Below are 16,383 nucleotides of genomic sequence, written 5' to 3'. Positions count from 1 at the left end.
TGTAAGGAGGTCCAGGAATTTTAGACTTTGTAGCCTCTAGAGTATAGTCAGTCCTGAAATAAAGGGGTTGGAGTTGCATTTATTGATTTAAGCTGAAATAATTGCCAGGATTCATATTAAAGAGATGGCTTTATCAACTCTACAGTCTCATTTCTGTAACAGCATTTGACATAAAGTGCAAATCTATTAGCTAATTATGCAAATTGAAATTGCATATTCCCAAGTAAGACTACCCAATAATTCTATCAAAATATACTCATGAGCTATTGCACCATGTTGATTTAAATGGCTTCTCCTTTAAGGAGAGAAACTTAAATTGCTGTTTTTGCATTAATTTGTCATTATTTTCAAAAAATTGATGTGGTGTGGATTATGAAGTATTTCAAACACATAAACTCAATCAGGAAGCATTTACAATTGCAGCTACTATTCATATGTAGACTATTTACTGGTCTTCATCTATGCTACTTTTAGTACCTGATGTATGTATGAGTAAGAAACTGGCAGCTATACTGTTTGTTTGGGTCTTGCCTGTTTTTTTTTTTTTTTGAGACAAAGTCTTGCTCTGTCACCCAGGTTGTACAGTGGCACAATCTCAGCTCATTGCAGCCTCCGCCTCCCTGGTTAAAGCGATTCTCGTGCCTCAGCTTCCTCAGTAGCTGGGATCACTGGTGAATGCCAACACACCTGGCTAATTTTTGTATTTTTAGTAGAGATGGGGTTTTGCCATGTTGGCCAGGCTGGTCTTGAACCCCTGACCTCAAGTGATCTGCCTGCCACAGCCTCCCAAAGTCCTGGGATTACAGGCCTGATCCACTATTCCTGGGACAGGGGTTTTGCCTTTATAATAATTGACTGCATATATTTTTTCACCTGATCACCTTGAATTGGATTCATAGAAACTCTCCAACTCTGTCAAGATATTCACACTACCATTCCACGTGGCATTCCACTGATTGATTTCAGTGATGACAACATGTAGAAAGGCCTTATACATCAGGATAGGGTAGCCACCCTAGTTAGTACAAAACATGCATGCCTGAGAGTGGGACATAAACCTCAAAAAACTAGCAATGAATGAAGTATTAGGGGATTCCCTCAATGAAGTGTTAGGGGATTCCAGTTGTCTGAAGCATGTTATGATACTCTCTTAGAAGTGAAAGACAAGTAGTTTCTCATATCTCCTTTAACTAAAAATCAGCTAACGTTTGTCAAGTCTTATTGTATATATGGTATGTTATTGTATTCTATTTATCAAGAAACCAATAAAGCTATCATCCTTGAGTTGGGCCAGATCCTGAGAGGATTCTCTAACTGGTTCAGCCTCTTATATCAAGAATTCTGTCACCCTGCTTTTATGATGCAGCTGATCCAATGATGCTCACTGAGTCTGTGGCAGATCAGGATGTTCTATGGAGCTTGCTTAGAAGCCCATAGAAAAATCACAGTCCAATAATTTTGAAATGAATTGTACTTTCTGGTACACTTCCTTTCTCATGCTAAGAAATAATTACTGGTTTGCTATTGGGTAATGATATAACCTGGAAAACCACTGGGTACTTCATGTAAACAGAAGACCAAAGATCTAATTCAAATTATATATATATGTGTGTGTGTGTGTGTGTGGGTGTGTGTGTGTGTGTGTGTGTGTGTGCATGCGTGCTCAGCAGCATGTCAGCATCTAGTAGAATAATATACATGAGTTGGATTACAGTAAGCCCCCCTGAAGGGTCATTTAAGTTGCTGAAGCAGCTGACCCATACTCCTGAAATACATAATGCTCCTGCAGGCCAACTCTTCTTCACCCACACTTCACGGGAAATTTATATGATCTAGTTAAGCCATTTGTATACATTACTATACAATGTGCAGACACCTGTCCTAAGTTGCATCATTTCAGTTTCACTCATATGAGGCCCTGAAGACACTGAGGAATGAGAAACCTCCAAACTTCAAATTTTATATCTGGTTATCTACATTGCTCAGAAGAACAAAAGACACTAAGATATGAATCAGTCATGATCCATGATCAGTGGTTACTGGTTTGCCCAATAGTCAGTTGTTTTGAAGGAACATATTAGAAAACTAGTGCCAAGTAGGTTTTTGGGAGAGTTATATGAATGAATCTCTTAGACTCAGAGTGTGAAAATACTTGTATGCCATTTGAGTAACTACCAATGAGTCCATACCTGTTTCCTCTAAAGTCAAGTGGACAAGATGCCCCATCCTTTAGATATCACTAAATTTCTTTCCTCAGCCACATCAGTGTTTGCTCAATGAGCTAACGAACAAAGTGGCCATGTGTTCAGGGATAGAAATACCTGGATTCAGCAACTATAGACATCACCTCGTGACACTGGTCTAGTAACTGATATAGCTAAGTGTCCAGTCTACCAACAACATACTCAAACACAGCCTGCCCAAATGATACTGTAACTGGAATGCAATATAGCCAGAAAATAGAATCTAATCAATAGAACTTGCCATTGGCCAATGGGTAGCAACTTCAGATAAGTTATCCTATATTACATTATACTTCAAATTGACAATTATTTATCCTAATATACTGATAAGCTATGCATAATTTCACAATTCCAAGGAGTATGTTACACAAAAGAAATATTTACTAATATTAAACATTAGTAAATCCTACTTAGTAAATTCACTCTCTTGGAAAAATCAAAATTATTATGAAGCCTGGCCATTACTTAGAAAAATTGAAACTATGAAAATATGGATGCAAAACTGAATTATAAGTTTGTCTACTGCTTTTTGAAGGAATAAAATGGACCTTCCTCATCCTTATGAATGAGATGTACTGAATCCTTATTGAATGAATGCAGTTTATGATGGCTAGAGTTCAAGTTCTGTTTAGAGTTTAGATTTGTTACAGTTTAAACCTTAACAAGGAAACTTTAATTTCTTCATCTATACAATGGAAATAATAACAATTGCCTCATGGATTACTTTTTATAAAGACTTAAACCTAGATAGCAAAAGTAAAGTATCTAAAGTTTGCTTTCACACAGTAGGCTCTTCATGAGTGTTATTTTTCTTCTCTGTAAATGTATGAATGATTTCTTTGCACTTATACCACAAGTTGATTTTTTTATTTTGAAATTACAAGTTATATTTGCATACATATATTTATATGAAAAGTAATATTGGGAGGGTCAGTAGACTCCTACACCAGTGTTCTGAATGCACCTCACAATAACTTTTCTTTTCTTTTTTTTGAAATGGAGTTTCTCTCTTGTTGCCCAGGCTAGAATGAAGTGGCACCATCTCGGCTCACTACAACCTCCGCCTCCTGTGTTCAAGCAATTCTCCTGCCTCAGCCTCCCAAGTAGCTGGGATTGCAGGCATGCACCACCACGCCTGGCTAATTCTACATTTTTAGTAGAGACGGGATTTCACCATGTTGGTCAGGCTGGTCTTGAACTCCTGATCTCAGGCGTTCCACCTGCCTCGGCCTCCCAAATTGCTGGGATTACAGGCATGAGCCACCATGCACAGCCACAATAACTTTTCAATAACTACCACCACAACATGAAAACTCACAACCAGTGTCACTTCTCTGTGCTTTGGTGTGACTTCTCCATATAGCAAACTGCTAGTTACCTTTCAGTATAACTAGCAGTATACTGGTTGGCAGCTGTGGTTAGTAATTATCCAGTTTAAATTTCATCTGAAATCCCCAACCATTATGAACCATTATGAAAATACTTGGCCAGGAGTGGTGGCACGTGACTATAGTCCTAGCTACTCAGGACAGTGGAAAGGGAGGATTGCTTAAGCCTAGGAGTTGGAGGCTGTAGTAAACTATGGTTGCACCACTGTACTCCGGAGTGAGATACTGTCTCAAAAAGAAAAAGAAAAAAATTACTCATAGGATGGGCCCAATTCCTAACCTTCTATAAAGCATTGCTACCAACATTTGAAATGCATTTGACATTCTTATAACTGCCATTTTTCAAGCTATTTTACATTTTCCTTTTTTGCAGGGGAATGATTTCAGTTAAACTTGCAAGCAACTCTAACTGAGACTTCCCTGTAACTGTCATAAGTGAGAAATTTTTAAAAAATGAATAGTTTATAAGAATCAAGTCTTCTAATAGGAGCTGTTTACTTGCAGAGTCTTAATTAACAGCCTCAATTCTTCTGGGATAACTCAACACCCCTGAGGTATTTTTTCACTTACTAAATAAAGTTAAGTTACTCCCTAGGTTATATCATAATTACACATGGCATTGGCAATTGTCAATTTGTTGCAAATAACCATTATGACTCAAAAGTGTCTTGAAAGTGCCAATATTGTTGACATGAGCTTAAAAGTAACCTTTGCCAGGTTTGCGCTTTGGGCTTTTCTTTAATGTCCTTTGGAATTCGGTGCAATTTTATTTTCACACTTTAACTGTGAAGTAGGCCACTTCAATATTATTTTCTTGTCTTTATTATTTCTTTTTTTTTTTCCTATTCTGTAAAGTATCTGCCCCACAATCCACAGATGACAAAATTCTAAGGGAGTTTTTATAGTTAGATATTTACATATGAAGTATTAAAAATAACATTTGACAACACCACCATGGTGAGGTTATGAAATTTATCCTACAGAAATACTTGCATGCAAAATTACTTATAAACAAGAGAATGCACAAAGACATAGTGATATTATAAGGATATTGAAGACAAGCTAATTTTATACCAATAGAGCATGGATCAAATAAATTACTATGTATCTATTTATTAGAGTATTAAAGGAGTAAATATATATACTTCTTTTACCTATTAATTATACATAATATGTTAATTATTATATTATTAATATATCTAGTATGTAAATATATGTATTTAATGTGCTAATTCATTAATATTTTATAACAGCGTACGCTTGTAAATGCAGTGACTGTCTGGAAATAGACTTAAGGGCCTTATAAATAGTTTGTCCCATTGAAGAAGTACTAAGTGACTTTGAAACAGAGGCAGTCCAGTTGGAACAGGTAGACTGAGGAACTTACATAGTGAACTGTTTTTATTTAACAGATTGCAAATTCAGAGTGTTCACTGAGATATATTACAAGATGTTTTTGTCTTTTCTCAAGTTTTCCCTTGATGTTACAAATGTAGCAGTGGCATTGCTGTTTTACTCCCCTCCCTCAAAACTCACTGATAATAACTAAATGAACCAAAACAGAGAAGAAAATTACCAAAACTGCAAATCACAATCAGTTGTGATCAACAACCAATCAGATAAACAATATCTGCCAAATAAAATGAAATATGTTTCAAAATGTTAAGCTTACATAGAACAGATACCTGCCCTCTTGGCCTCAGGCAGCATGCAGACTTTTCTAGACCTAGTCTTGAAAGGTTCATCTAATAATATACCTTTAATCCTACTGCAATAGTGCTCTATAGAAGAAACTAGAAATATTTTTGCATGGCTTCAATTTAATGGTGCAAAAAGTGAGGGGAAGCTGAAAGAAGAAAAGGCAGTGTGTGATCTTCCTTAGTGATCTTCTTTATCAGTGCTGACCAAAGACAGCTGAGCAAGTACAGACAACTCACTATATACATGCAGGTTATGGAAGGCCATCACCAAAAGCCACACCAATCTCTTATTGCCCCAATGAAGGTGATAATAAAATATAAAAGAGCAATATGCCCCAGGAATGAGTATACCATAAATTTGTGAGAGTGTCGTCAGAGAACAAAGCTGCTAGCTAAAGCTTCCAACGCATGCCTCTTCCTTCAATGCCTTCTCAGTTATTCTCAAGTGCTGGCTTGCACTTAAAAAGAAATAACATGAAAGGAACCAACAGTAGACCAATCCTAAAATATGTTTTTAACTAAATGATACACATTAGAGGAGGAATTAACTCCCCCAAATCTTCAGACATGTAGTTCTCTATATTACCAAAGAAATGAGCGGTCACGGGTCAGTTTTCCGGGCAAAAAAAATTCTGAGAGAAGGATATTAATGAAGAAATAATAGGAAAATTAAAGAGATTAGATGTGATCTGATGGATCTAGAGAAAACAACTAGAAAAACAAAATTATCATTAAAGCCCAAATGAAATTAAATGAAAGCAATATCACAAAGGACATGCACAGAGTCTATACAAATGTTAACAAAACAAAATGATATCAAAGCAAGAGATAAAAGAGATCAGAAAAAAGATGGTAGATATGAAAGAAAGGAAATCCAAATAAGCACAATTTATATTCCTGGAAAATGAAAATAAACAAGTAGAGGATACACAGAAAAAATGAAATATAAATATATTTATACACACACACACACACACACACACACATATATAAAGAAATAAGTGATGCTACAAATTAAACGACAACAACTGTGTCCCAGGAAGAACTGACAAAAAAATGATTCATTGCTAATCATAACTTGATAAACTTGCTAAACCTCAAATATAATAAAAGTACTCTAGATACACAGACAGGAAAAATTAGTCACCTACTTCAAGGAAAAATCAATCTAAACTCAAGTTTTTCAGTACCCAAAATTTAATGGCAAAAATGTAGTCAAACTTTATATAAAAATTCTGAATGTTATGGTATGTGCTCAAGAAAACTGGCAATCACATGTAAAAACAATGGACATATAATCTCAAATGTGCAAAAACTCTGATCAAATATGCAGTGATCCTGTGTCACAGTTTGTCAGAACTCATTTATGCCTGTTGTTCTTAGTAGGCATTAAAACTGCCCTTTTTCATTTTTAAACTTGTCCTGGTTTGGATAATACATTATATTGTTATACTAATAATGAACTGTACTCAAAATTAAAATCTTGACAAAATTCAACCATCTAAAATATGTGCACAAATGAAAAATCAGAAATAGCAACATAGAACTTCCAGTTTCAGCTCTAACATGGCAACAACTTATAAGTCATCACTTGGATTCTAAGAAGACAGAAAACTGAACAGAGTAAAAGTCAATAACTTTTCTTGGCTCATGAGACAGCTAAGGTTTCAGGACAAATCATCTCCCTGTACTCAGTAGAGACAGGTGAATATAGTGAGTTACAGCCAGCAGCTTACCTGAGCAGAAGCCACTGGAGACATAAACCAGCAAACACACTTAATAGCAACTTTGATGAGTGGCTGGAGGCTGAGTGTGAACTAATCTGAGAGTGAGAAACTCCCTGGGCTGCAGTTTTATTGGGGTCTACATGCTTTCACGGGTTTTACCTCCAGGAATCCCTACCAGGTCTCAAGGTAGAAAGCCAAGAAATAAAACAAAACAAAAACCCCTCCTGTTTTGGCAGAGAGAGGAAAAGTAAACATTTAAAAATACTCTCAGAATGTTCTTTAAAATAAAGAAGTACTCAGATTCAGACTTTAGCATTGCCTTTTCCAATCTATGGGAGGAAAATTAATCAGCTCCAGCTGCCTCTGGTCTAAAAGCTAAGAAACACTTATGAAGGTCACAGTCCAGAGACATGGGCTCAGTAAAGATGGAAACTTAATCATAAGATTATAAACCTTTTTCACCTATCACATCATAAATAGGGCTTCAGTATAATAATGGTGTATTACCGTTAGAGCTATAAGGTGAAGATTCTTTTTAAGAAGATTTTTAAAGAAACCCAAAGACAACATGGGGAAAAAACAAGGACACTAGAGGAAATAGACACCTACCGTTACAGCAAACATGAAACACAACCCAACTCCTACTCAGATTAACAAAATCTAAGACTAAAGGCCTGCCTAATATGACATGTGTATCTTTCAACAACAAAAAATACAAGGCATCCTAAAAGGCAAGAAAAAACATAGTTTTAAGAGACAAAGCAAACATTAGAGCCAGATGCATATATGAGACAGCTTTTACAATAACAGACAGAAAATTTAAACTATCACCAAATTATTAAGGGCTCTAATGGAAAAAGTGAGCAACATGGAAGAACAAATAGGTAATGTAAGCAGAGAGATTGAAACTCAATGAAATAATCAAAAAGAAATGCTTGAATCAAAAACACTAACAGAAATGAAGAAAGATGTTGATAATTTATCAGTAGACAGAACATGCCTGAGGAAAGAATCAGTGAGCTTGAAGATAAGTCCATAGAAACTCCCAAAATTGAAATGCAAACAGAAAAAAAGAAAAAAGCAGAAAAAAATCAAGTAACTATAAGACAATTTCAAAGGTTGTGACATGCATAGTTGAAATACCAAGATGAGAAGAGAGAAGGGAGTGAACTAATAATGGCTGAGAACTTTCCAAAATTTACTACAAAACTATATCACAGATTCATAAAACTCAGAGAACATAAAGCAGGCTACTCACCAAAAAAATCTATATCCAGGAATGGCATACTCAAATTGCAGAAAGCCAAAGACAAGGAAAAAATGTTACAAATAGCCAGAGAAAAATAACCTAATGTAGAGGAAAAATAACAATTATGTGGATTTTGTGTCAGAAATCTTGCAAGAGTGAAGTAAAATATTCACAATGTTGATAGAAAGAAAACTTACCAACCTAGAATTATATGGTGAAATTATCCTTTGAAATGAAAGAGAAATAAAGACTTTCTCAAACAAACAAACCAAACACTCAGATAATGTGGTGCCAATAGACCTGCCTTGAAAAAAATTTATAAAAGAAGTTTTTTAGGGAGAAGGAAAATGATACATGTCTACACAGTAAAAGGGACAATGACAAAGAAGAAATTAATGGAGGTAAAATAAAACATTTTTTGTTAATAGATCTAATGGTAACTATTTTAATAATAATATTATTACATTGGATGATTATAGTATATGGGTAAGTGAAAGGAATGAAAGCAATGTTATAAGGAACAGAGGGAGAAGCTGGACTAATCTGTATTATGCTATCCTGCTAGTGTTATTTCAAAGTGGATTTAGATTTGTTGTAAATATATATTTCAGAAACTAAGAAAACCACTAAAACATTTTATAGAGCTATATTTGATATGCTAAGATAGGTGATAAAATTGAATCATATAACATTCTACACTAAAACCAAAGAAGGCAGAACAAGAGCAGAAGAAAAAGAAAAACAAAGAAAAGAAGAAAAGAAAGACACCATAATTTCTTGACACAAAATTGCCAGAGAGGTCCTAGATTTTGCTTCCACATAATCAAAAATCTACTTTTCTTTTCATACTTAACTAGAAATTATTTGAAAAAGGAAAAACAGTCCAGCGATAAGGGGTAAATAATGATTTCTATAATTTAAAATTCAGTGACAGTGATCGTGTTGTAATTTTGGTATTTGTTGCCCACTTTTTTAAAGTGAAAAAAGTCACATTTTAAGGAATTAAGAATAGACATAGAAACTCATGTTCTAAGTATATAAACTCATACTCGAGGAAACAAATGGAAACGAACCACTGTGTTCATATTGTCATGCAAAATTAGCCCACTTTTTCTATTTTGAATAATTTACATCTTTTTAAAACAGATGCAAACATTTTTCCCATTGCATGAAAATATTTTTTTAATTAATACATGGTCATTTCAAAAACTTTAAATTCTGATAACCTAAGAGCCATTCATTTTTGAGGAACATATTCCATAAGTTTTTGAGGCATTTAAATGCACTGAACCTGCCAGTTGTATGTATCTATCATCAGAGGTTTAATTGGAAAAATAAGTTGTTTGGAAATTTTTTTGAGTAGCTCTTTTTCACACTTCAATTTAACTGGTGAATTTTAAATATTGTACCAGTCAAGGTTCTCCAAAGAAACAGAAACAAAATGAATAGGGGAGTGTGTGTGTGTGTGTGTGTGTGCATGTGTGTGTGTGTGTGTGTGTGTGTGTGTGTGTGATTTACTATAAGGAATTGGCTCAGTGGTTATGGAGACTGGCAAGTCTAAACTCTCCTAAAGTGATATGCCATTTCCATTCCAAAGGCGAAATCTGTGGCAAATATTCCAATTTCAGTCCAAAAGGCAACAGCTACTGTAGAGCCAGCAAGAGCGGATGCCCCAGTTCAAAGGCCAGTAGGCAAGATAATTCTTTCTTATTCAGGGTAAGATAAAGCCTTTTGTTCTTCAACTGATCAGATGAGGCCCACTCACATTATGGAGGGCAATCTACTTTACTCAGTCTAGCAATATAAATGTAATTCTCATCCAAAAACACCCTCACAGAAATACCTAGAATAACATTTGACCATATATTTGGATACAACATGGCCCAGTCAAGTTGAAACATAAAATTAATCCTCATAGAAATGTAACATTCTTCCAAATAATTTTATTGATCATATTCAGTCGTTAGCTAAATTATTTGTACATCTCATCAAAATATTCCATACTATTTTCAGGGTTATTATTGCATATCACTTAGGATTTACCCCTATGTGTCACTCTTCTGAACAAAGCTCTTAAGCTACTTACATTTCGTAATAAAGTTATCTATACGGAATTAGATATAATGTCTAAATGTCTCAATTATGACAAGAGAGTTTATTGTGTATGTGTCTTATATTCTTTTGATCTATATTGGAAGCCGTTATGTGATATCTATCACACAAACAAAGGAAAAGAGTATGGCTTTCCCTAGAGGAATTTGAAAGTCTTTAGCAAAATTTAGAGTAATAAATACATAATTTTTTATAATTTAGTCCTTCTGTTATCCATGATAACGCTGTCACATTTTATACACTCCAAATTAATTATAACAACAATAATACAGAGAACGTGAAACAAGCATTACGGAAATATGCCAAAAGAATTCTTATACTTTCTTGTAGCCCTGTTTATCACAGAACACAACACAATAAATAATCAGAGAAATACGTACTTAAGTGAATCTTTGTTCTTCGTTTCTCATGTTATAACAACACAAATAGCTAACACTTGAATATGGAAATGTTATGTTCTTTTGGTGCTTATGGATGTAATCCTGCTTAATCTTCACAACTTTTTGAGATAGTTATTCCTAGCTTTATTTTACTGATGAGGAAACTAAAGCTCAGAAAAGTAGCGTTCCATAGCCATCAGCAAGCAATAAGTCAGGATTTAATTCAGATTTTCTGTCTTTGAAATATCTTATTCCTAGTTTCCATTAGTACTTTCCCCATAAGAAATGTTCTACTTAGTAAAAATAAAAATGTAAAGGTTAGATTATATATTTCATCTAGAACTGGCATGAAATAACACTGTATAAAATATATTAAAATTTCATGACATCAAACTTTCTGAAGTTCAGTGTTTTTATAAATTCATCCAAATTCACATTGAAATTACTCAGTTTATATTATATATCAAATCTCATCAGATTTTTTAGAAGTGCACAAAACGTGTTTATTTCTATATTTTGAAATCTTTGTTATTCTTTAACACTAGTAGCATAGATGTATTGATACAATACATGCAAATATTTCCTTGAGAGAAAACTAAAACTCCAAATCAGGCCTGGTTCAACTTACCAAAGAATTCTGTTTGTGCTACTATGTATTTTATCTCAATAGGAATTTGCATCAGCGGCTACACTCAAAAGAGTCACCTCATAACCGTTCCTGCTAAGGATTAGCAATGAGAATCTGGCAACAGAGGTCTGTTAGGTGTCCCTGCATGCCTGAGTGTAGACTATGATCTCATTTTATGCACTATTCTAATATCTTTGTTTTTTTGTTGTTCAGCAGTGAAGCCTGTGGAGAACTGGAAAGAAATATTACTTGCCGTAGTTCACCATCTGTGGACCAAGGTTTGTTTTTTGTTTTGTTTTGTTTTTTCTTGTGGTACAATGCAATGCATACACCACACAATTTTGGCCTAAACCAAATAGTTTGTTTCATCTTTAATTTGTAATTGGTTTAGTATACAAGTGCAGATAGATGCAAATTTAATTTGCAGAATATGCAGAAGGAAGAAAGTTATAAGATTATAAAATATATGCTACAAATATTCAGCTAGTGAAGTAAAATGATCATACAGCTTTTATTTGTGGGTCAAAGTGCCTAAAAATACAGGTGATATGGTTGGGATCTGAGTCCCCACCAAATCTCCTGTTGAACTGTAATCCCCAGTGCTGGAGGTGGGGCTTGGTGGGAGGTGATGGGATCATGGGGTCAGTTTCTAATAGTTTAGCACCATCCACCTGGTGCTGTCCTCCTGATAGAGTTTTCACAAGATCTGGTTGTTTAAAAGTGTGTAGCACCTTCCCCCTCTTTCTCTTTTCCTCCTACTCTGGCCATGTGAAGCGTTGGCTTCCCCTTGGCCTTGTGCCGTAATTGTCAGTTTCCTGAGGCCATCCCAGAAGCCAAGCAGAAGCCATCATGCTTCCGATGCAGCCTGCAGAATCATGAGCCAATTAAACCTCTTTTCTTTATAAATTACCCAGTCTCAGGTATTTCTTTATAGCAGTGTGGGAACAGACTAGAAAAAAGACAAATTCATGGTAGATATTGACATGAGCATATAGCAACATGTCAAAAGTAGTATTTGAGTTGTTATTCAAGATTTAAGTTGAGAAAATACAGGTCAAGATGCTTAAAATGGTCATAAAGCAACTTAAAAAAATAATAACAAACACAAAACAGAAAAGGCCAAAGCAAGAGTTAGTTTCGTCATGTGAAGCTAACTAGGGAACTGGGGTGTAACCAGTCATGTGGCTGCACACACTATGCCAAAGATGACTGAATGTCAAAAGTTGTTTATCAAAAGTGGGAGTGTGTGGCCAGGACTGGGGATCATTGTTGCTTTTGTGGTATGCCAACTTGTGTATTTAACCTTATAACACTTACCTATGGAATGCCATTTTCGAAAATTTCCCATGCTGTGAAAGTTCTTGTCTATTACTATAAAGAAATGCACATTTAAAAATTTTGCTGCCTATATAAAGAAATAGAATACCTGACCAAATTATCATCTGATGAATCATTTTATTGTATCACATCTACATCTGATGCTAAGCTTTATTAATACCTATATTTACTCTAAGCTCTCAAACACATCTTATAACCTATTTACACAAATCCATATGTGAGGTAATTATAAAGTCATGGCAATATGTTATTGTACTAATTTTTAATGTCGATGAATGCTTACTTAAATTAGAGCAAATAGTTGTCATAAAAAACCCAGAATCATTAAAATACATTTTGAAACTCAGCAATATTTTACTTAATAAAACTTTATGTTTTATAAATCCATTGATATTTTATTTAAATTAAGTAGCTCAGGGTTTATTAATAATAAAAAAGTCTTGAATTGCCTAATGTAGCTTCTTAGGGGCTCCCTGTGCAATTAGACTGTGTGAAACAGAGAATGTTCTTAATAATTAATTAGAAAATTAAAGATTAAATACATAAATGAATGAGTGAATAAACCTACGAATATATAAAAAAAGAAAAAATGGTCAAAACTGCCAAAATTAGGACTACATTGAAAATTATTGAGAAAAAGTAGAAAATTTCCACAATACTTGTAACATGTTAATGTGGACATTTAGGTTCTTATTATTTGAAGTATACACACATGCATAAATGCACACTATTCACACACAAATCACTGAGATAATGAGATAAATATAACTAACTAAGTTGAATATAGGTAAGAGTCAAAACTAATTTTCATACTGGATTTCTTCAGGAAATTGTATGTCCACTCCAAAGTAGGTATCTTTTAAAAACTGCCAATATAATATACCTGTACATACTATTATAAAGCAAACATCATTTTATAGAAACGATGTAGATCTTTTCATTGCAGATTTTTGCAGACCTTAATAGCCAAGGAGCATGTGCATTAATAGATATTCAGGGAGAGAGGTCTTTGGATCTCACTTGAATTTGTCCTAACAATATGGTAGGAGAAAATCCCAAGTTGGGAAATAGATCTGGCTTGATACCTGTCCAAAGACCCTGACAGAGTAGAAATAAGTCAACTGGGAAGAGGTTCAGCCTCAAGGAAGACATCTCAATATAACTGTGGAAAAATCTCTATCAACCATGAGTTCACAGTTCAAAATCATGAAATATACAGGAAATAAGTTACCATAACAAAAAATAAGAAAAACAAGCAGTAAAGTTGAACTTACCATTAACTTTAGACATACAAGACTCCTCAACCATGGGACATAAAATAACTATGTATACAAAATTTAAAACATAAAAGAGACTGTTTAGAACTGGTAGGGGAAAATTATACTAGAAAAACAAGAGAACAGGCAAATTTGAAAGAAAACAAAAGAGACAGTCTCTAAGTATTAACACCAAAATTTAGATCTCAATGTCAAATAATGTGTAAGTAAACATTAGAAAATTGAATATTAATCTCAAGAAATTACTCAGGATACAGCAGAGAGAGACAGACGTAGAGACAGAAAATGTGTCAGAGAAGTTAAGCATAAAAAGACTTTATATTTTATTATATATTCAGAAGCCAAAAGTAGAGAAAATAAAGGTGATATGATATTTATAAAACTGATGGCTAAGAAATTTCTAGACTTTTGGAAATACAGTGAACCTTTTGCTGTGATTAAGGAAACACAGCAAATCCCAAGAATATATTTTTTAAAAGAAGAAATCAAATGTAAGCATATTATGGATATAAAATCCCCCAAATTGGTGGCTTAATCAAGCCCAAATTCCTATTCTACAAAGTTTTCCTTCTGTCTAATTGTGGCATCCCCCAAAGGGATGTCCTCATTCATATGATTTAAGGCAGGTCAGTTGTCTACATTTCAAACAGTCATGAAGAAGGAAAGAAAAGAAGAGAAGCATAGTTTCCTTTAACGGCATGATCTGGAAGTTGTTCATATTGTGCTTTTTTGTTTATTTTATCCCTTTCCTAAAACTAAGTCAAGCAAGAGGAAATCTGGAAATCATAATCTTTTAATTGGAAGTTATACGCACAGTAAAAAAAAAAATTACAAATCTATTACTATAAAACTGTGCTGCCTGAGAAAGTAGCCACTAGTCACATGTGGCTGTTTTAATTTAAATCAATTAAAATTAAATACAATTAAAAATTTGGTTTCTCATTTCCACTAATCATATTATAAGTGTCAATAGCCACATAAGGTTAGTGTTGGAAACAGTAGCTTAAGACATTTTCATAATTCAATACACAACATTCTATGGTCTAGTGCTGCTCTAGAAGGATAGACTATAGATTAAAGGAATTTGTCTTTCTGAGTCATTAGCTTTTCCTTTTGCCCCCTCATATTTATGTGACTCTTTATTTCTACACTTGAAACACACTCTCACTCAAGAAAGACAGTCACAACATCTTATCCAGTTATATTAATCATGCTCAAGTTCAAAATCTTTGTGTTCCGCCCCTTCCAACAGACTCAGATGTGACTATTCTAGTAATCTACATAATAAAAGTTAATTGATCTATCTGTGGCCACCCTATAAACAGTGGTGGAGCAGGAAAAGGAAAAGTACATTAAAAATACCATTTAACCAAAGGGAGAATGGGAACCACCCAGCAGTCACTGCCCCCACACAATTATGAAATTCCTCCCACCCCCACAAGAATTGTTCAATACCCAGGCTGGGTTCAGTTTTGCTCAGACCATCTAGCAATCCTGGTTTTTCTTTCTGGGAATTATTCTCTGGCCCACTGTTGCCTTTGGCTCTAGCTATGAATTTCTGGAAATGTCTTCCTTGGGGTCATAGCTGAAGTGAGCATTGGAGAATATTCTTCCGGAATATCGTGGTGCAGATTTGTGGGTTACTTTAGAGCTTGAACAATCACAAGCTGTTGCACTCCTCGAGGTCATCTGAAATCAAGGTTTTGCATAGGAGCACCAGATTCTTAATTCATTGCCACTGGGCAGATTCTTAGTTTTCTGGCTTAAAGCTCTTAATGGGAAATACTTGAGAGTGATTGGTACTAAAGTTGAACCTTCTGCTAATGCTGCCTCTTTAAAGATACTTGTTAAAATTGCTTCTGGTTGGGGTACAGCAATAAATGGATTTCTAAAGGTTCTCTATCAACTTACATTGCAGGCCACAGGCACAGAGTGCCAGGGCTTTCTAACTGTCACTTGACAATGGCAATATTCAAAATATTTTGCATTGTCTTCCTCTAATCTAGCAGGTCAGTGTGTATTAAGAAAATGGGAGGCAGTGGCAAAACAAAATTATTGAGAGATGAATGAAAAGAAGTCCAGGATAGTTTCTGTACTGATGTATAAGTGGAATTTGATCCTATCTACAAAATTAAAAGAGACAAACTACTTTAGCATCCTCTGGCATTTCTGTCAGATTTGATGGAACTTGCTCAAACAATTTTAATATTGCCAAGTGAGGGGCACACTTACAGATAGACTGAATGATTTATAGCAGAAAGACTTTTCACTATCTAGTCTATTAATCATTCACTTGTGTGTGAAAAAGTTCCAGTTGTTTCTTAAGCTAAATGACTGACAG

This window comes from Hylobates moloch, unplaced genomic scaffold (assembly GCF_009828535.3).
Source record: "Hylobates moloch isolate HMO894 unplaced genomic scaffold, HMol_V3 SCAFFOLD_9, whole genome shotgun sequence".
In the NCBI taxonomy this organism is placed as follows: Eukaryota; Metazoa; Chordata; class Mammalia; order Primates; family Hylobatidae; genus Hylobates; species Hylobates moloch.
Note: the sequence above shows the minus strand (reverse complement) of the source record.